The sequence below is a fragment of the Phyllobates terribilis genome, unplaced genomic scaffold (assembly GCF_046119375.1).
Source record: "Phyllobates terribilis strain yellow unplaced genomic scaffold, ASM4611937v1 Scaffold_2__4_contigs__length_985480577, whole genome shotgun sequence".
In the NCBI taxonomy this organism is placed as follows: Eukaryota; Metazoa; Chordata; class Amphibia; order Anura; family Dendrobatidae; genus Phyllobates; species Phyllobates terribilis.
The window spans coordinates 740,025,492-740,031,220 of NW_027362762.1; positions in this window are offsets into that span (position 1 = coordinate 740,025,492).

Genomic DNA, 5,729 nt, shown 5'->3' on the forward strand with positions numbered 1-5,729 from the left:
CTCTACAGTCTGCGCAACGTGGTTCCTCACAAAGGCAGGGGACACTTTGTGAGGAGGATGAGGAGGAGTCAATGGATGAGGAAGACATCTGTCCAGAGGAGGGAGGTACACAATGCTCTAGCAGTCAGTATCTAGAGCGAGGGTGGGGTGATGCAGAGCAGGCAGAGATCACGCCTCAAGCAGGGGACAGCGTTTCTTGGACAGTTGGCAGTCTGCAGCACATGGTTGATTTCATGCTGCAGTGCCTGAGAAACGACCGCCGCATCGCCCGCATTCTCAACACGGCTGATTATTGGGTGTCCACCCTCCTAGTTCCTCGCTACCAGGACAACTTACAAAGCCTCATAACACCATTGAACCGGGAGCGTAAAATGCGGGAGTACCAAGACGCACTGGTGCATTCCATCATGTTCTCCATTCCAACCGAGAGCAGTGCTGCTAGTGCTTTACAAAGCAACTCAGTGCGTCGAGGCAGTGGAGGAAGCTCTGCACAAAGAGGGAGCAGAAGCAGCGCCTCAGCACAAGGCAAGACCAGTATGGCCGAAATGTGGCAAAGTTTTGTGTCCCCGCCGCCACAAATGTGTACACCATCACAGATGGCTCCAGTGAGCAGGAGGCAACGTTTCCGTCAGATGGTGACAGACTACATGTCTTGCCCTCTCAGTGTACTCCCAGACGGCTCTTCTCCCTTCAAGTTTTGGGTCTGTAAGCTGGATACATGGCCAGAGCTTAGTCAGTATGCATTGGAGGTGCTAGCTTGCCCTGCTGCTAGTGTATTATCGGAACGCGTCTTTAGTGCCGCAGGTGGTGTACTAACAGACCGTCGCATTCTACTATCCTCCGATAACGTTGACCAGCTTACTTTATTCAAAATGAACAAGGCCTGGATCTCTCATGAATTTGCCAGTCCTCTTCCAGAATAAATAATTGATTGGCAACAGTATCCGGGTCTCCTGTTGTGTTCATGCTTCTACCACCTGAACTGTAATCCCTGAGCTCCAACACTGCCAGTTGGCGCTCGGAAGTGCTGTCTGCACAGTCGACACTTGCTGCCGTGTTATTGGGGTTCAGTAACGTCAGCTGATCCCCAGCTTTGTGTCCGGCAAATTCTCCTGCTCTGTCCACATTCACACTACTACAGATTTTAAAGTTGCTCCAATTACACCTCTGGCTCCTCTGTTTTCAGTATTATCCCTGAGCTCCAACACCGCCAGTTGGCGCTCGGAAGTGCTGTCTGCACAGTCAACACTTGCTGCTGTGTTATTGGGGTTCAGTAACGTCAGCTGTTCCCCTGCTGTGCGGACGGCAATTTCTCCTGCTCTGTCCTCATTCACTCTACTACAGATTTTAAAGTTGCTCCAATTACACCTCTGGCTCCTCTGTTTTCAGTATTATCCCTGAGCTCCAACACCGCCAGTTGGCGCTCAGAAGTGCTGTCTGCACAGTCAACACTTGCTGCCGTGTTATTGGGGTTCAGTAACGTCAGCTGTTCCCCTGCTGTGCGGACGGCAATTTCTCCTGCTCTGTCCTCATTCACTCTACTACAGATTTTAAAGTTGCTCCAATTACACCTCTGGCTCCTCTATTTTCAGTATTATCCCTGAGCTCCAACACCGCCAGTTGGCGCTCGGAAGTGCTGTCTGCACAGTCAACACTTGCTGCCGTGTTATTGGGGTTCAGTAACGTCAGCTGTTCCCCTGCTGTGCGGACGGCAATTTCTCCTGCTCTGTCCTCATTCACACTACTACAGATTTAAAGTTGCTCCAATTACACCTCTGGCTCCTCTGTTTTCAGTATTATCCCTGAGCTCCAACACCGCCAGTTGGCGCTCGGAAGTGCTGTCTGCACAGTCAACACTTGCTGCCGTGTTATTGGGGTTCAGTAACGTCAGCTGATCCCCAGCTGTGTGTCCGGCAAATTCTCCTGCTTTGTCCACATCCACTGTACTACTGATTTAAAACTTGCTCCAATTACACCTCTGGCTCCTCTGTTTCTAGTATTTACCCTGGGCTCCAATACCGCTAGTTGCTGCTCAGAAGTGCCATCTGCACAGTCAACGCTTGCTCCAGTGTTATTGGGGTTCAGTAACGTCAGCTGATCCCCAGCTGTGTGTCCGGCAAATTCTCCTGCTTTGTCCACATCCACTGTACTACTGATTTAAAACTTGCTCCAATTACACCTCTGGCTCCTCTGTTTTCAGTATTATCCCTGAGCTCCAACACCGCCAGTTGGCGCTCGGAAGTGCCGTTTGCACAGTCAACACTTGCTGCCGTGTTATTGGGGTTCAGCAACGTCAGCTGTTCCCCTGCTGTGCGGACGGCAATTTCTCCTGCTCTGTCCACATTCACACTACTACAGATTTTAAAGTTGCTCCAATTACGCCTCTGGCTCTACTCTGTTTTTAGTATTTACCCTGGGTTCCAGCACCGCCAGCTGTTTCCCAGCAGTGTCTTTGGCACGGGTACTCCCTCCTGCCCAGCCTGGTTCCAGCACGTCAGCTGTTTCTGGGTAGTGTCAACGTCACTTTGCCTCCAATGCGTTGTCCTGTCATGTTGCGGTCGGGTTAGCCGACTCTATGGTGCCTGCAGTTTAGGTGACTCCTATGTGGGCTGCAGGATCTGGCAATGAAGGCTGGTTCTATAGTGCCAATAGGACAAGCACCCCCTGTAGGACTGTGGGTTTTGGTAACTGCGGCCGGCTCGCGGCCTTGCAACTTTTTTTTACATGGGTACCTTCTGCTACCCATCCGGGTTCCAGTACCGTCAGCTGGTTCTCGGCGGTGCCTTTGGCTTAGGTGCCTCCTTCTCGGTATCCAAGTTCCACCAACGTCTGCTGGTCCTTGGTAGTGCTTTCTGGCACAGGTGCCTCCTGCTTAGTAACCGAGTTCCAGTACCGTCAGCTGGTCTTCGGTAGTTCCATTGGCTCTTGTACCTTCTGCTACCCATCCGGGTTCCAGTACCGTCAGCTGGTTCTCGGGAGTGCCTTTGGCTTAGGTGCCTCCTTCTCGGTATCCAAGTTCCACCAACATCTGCTGGTCCTTGGTAGTGCTTTCTGGCACAGGTACCTCCTGCTTAGTAACAGAGTTCCATTACCGTCAGCTGGTCCTCGGTAGTTCCATTGGCTCTTGTACCTTCTGCTACCCATCCAGGTTCCAGTACCATCAGCTGGTTCTCGGCAGTTCCTCAGCCTTCTTGTACTTTCTGCTACATTTCCAAGTTCAAGCTTTTTGAAATGGTTCTTGGTAATCACTCTGGATCTCCCTGACGAGGACCCTGAAGACGAGGACCCTGAAGACCACACCGAAGAAGACGAGGCCCCCGAAGACGAGGACCCTGAAGACGAGGACCCTGAAGACCAACCCGAAGAAGACGAGGACCCTGAAGACGACCCCGAAGAAGACGAGGTCCCCGAAGATGACGACCCTGAACACGAGGACCCTGAAGACCACCCTGAAGAAGACGAGGGCCCCGAAGACGATGACCCTGAAGACCACCCCGAAGAAGACCAAGAAGATGACCCTGAAGAAGTTGACCAAGAGGACAAAGAAGACAACCACCAAGATAGAGAAGAACAAGAGACAGAAAACCAAGAAGCAGAAGTACAAGAAGCTGCAGAACAAAAAGCGGAAGAACATTAAGCATAAGACTAAAAATCAGAGCAAAAGATAATATCTAAATTATAAGCAGAAGATGACTAAGCAGTGTATGGGGGTGAGTCCGTTCCTCCTCGTGGTGCCCCTGGAAAAGACCTGCTGCTGCAGGCCAAACTGAACGCGGACAAATCCTGTTGTAAATCTTTTGCGACGGGCAGAACAAAAGGTGTAATGTTCAAACTTTTATTGATAACAACTACAGGAATGCCTGTCACAAATAAGAATATGATGAAGAAGAAGAATATGAAGAAGATGAAGTAGAATATGAAGAAGAATAATAGTTGAATATGAAGAATATGAAGAATGTAAAAAAAAAGAATAATACGAAGAAGGTGAAGAAGAAGAAGATGAAGAAGGTGAAGAAGAAGTTGATGAAAAAGATGCTGATGCTGAGGATGATGAAGGAGAAAGTGGGAGAAGTAAAAAAGAAGGTGAAGAGCATGGAAGTAGTGAAACATAAATATCTGACAAAATATAAAAATACTTAACATAGTCAATATTTCCGGAACTCCGAACGTCTTAAAAAAAATATTAATTCCTGCTATTCCATTTGATTGGGCTAAACCTCTATGCCTTTATTGTCTTCCCCACCTCCCCCAATACATTCTACATTATTCTTAGTTGTTTTCCTTCATGTAGAATTAACCTACAAGGAAAGAAAGGGTTTATTTTCATTCCGATATTTCTGTCCCATTGACTTGCATTGGGTTCCGGTATCGGAATCGGCGATATCCGATACTTTTTGGGTATCGGTCCGATCCAATCCGATCCGATATTTCCCGATATCAGAAGGTATCGCTCAACACTAATGATGACTTGTTTTTTGTGGGACGAGTTGACATTTTTATTGGTACCATTTCGGGCACATGACATTTTTTGATCACTTTCGATTTTTAAGGAGGCAGAATGAACAAAAACCAGCAATTCAGGAATTGTGTTTTTGTTTTTTGGTTTTTATGCCGTTCCACATGTGGTAAAATTGATAAGACAGCTTTATTCTTCGGGTCAGTACGAGTACAGCGATGCCACATGTATATAGTTTTTTTTTATGTTTTGACGCTTTTACACAAACTATTTTACAGAAAAGAAAAAAATTTTGCATCGCTTCATTCTGAACCTTTTTTCTTTTTCGGCTGATGGTGCTGTATGGTGGCTTGATGTTTTCAGCTATACCATTTTTATTTACATTCGTCTTTTTAATCGCGTTTTATTCCACTTTTTGTTCAACAGTATGTTGATAAAGCATCGTTTTTTGCCTCTCTTTTATTTATTTTATTTTTTTTAATGTTCACCGAAGGGGTTAACTAATGAACATTTTCATAGGGCAGGTCGTACCAAACGTGTACTTTTTAGGCACTGACCACAGTTATAAGTCATAGCAATGCAGGTGCATTGCCTTATAACTGTCAGTGCTGCACTGACTCGTTAGTTGGATCATGCATTGGAGTGGGTGATAAATGCCAAATAGTGCCTGGTGACCCGGATGTTGTCATGACATCGGGTCACCATGGCAACGATCGGGCCCATGTGACTTCACGCAGGGTCGCCAATCCAAGATCAGACGGGGCTCCCTCCCTCTGCCTGACTGCTAAACACTGCGATCGCAGCATTTTAGGGGGTTAAAGTGTCGGGAGCTGTGCCAGGTGTCAGTTGTGAGAATGATCTCACACCTGGCGACGATCGTGCGCTCAGTCTCTGTGCGCGTAAAATCGCCTTGACGTGCCCAGTGCGTCATAGGTCAATAAGTGCCGACCAACTAAGACGTACTGGATATGTCTTAAGTTGGGGAAGGCGTTAAAAATCTTAATCTGAAAATTGTGATGTGCATTTGGGATCAAACAGCATCATGAAAACCAAGTAACACACTTAACAGGGCAGTGACCAAGTTGTGGAGAAGAGTAAAGCAGGCTTAGGTTATAAATAATCCAAGCTCTGAACGTCTCATGGAGAACTATTCAATCCATCATCCAAAAATGGAAGGAATATGGCACAACTGCAAACCTACCAAGACATGGCCGTCCACCTAAACTGACATCCCAAGCAAGGAGAGCACTAATGAGAGAAGCATCCAAAAGGC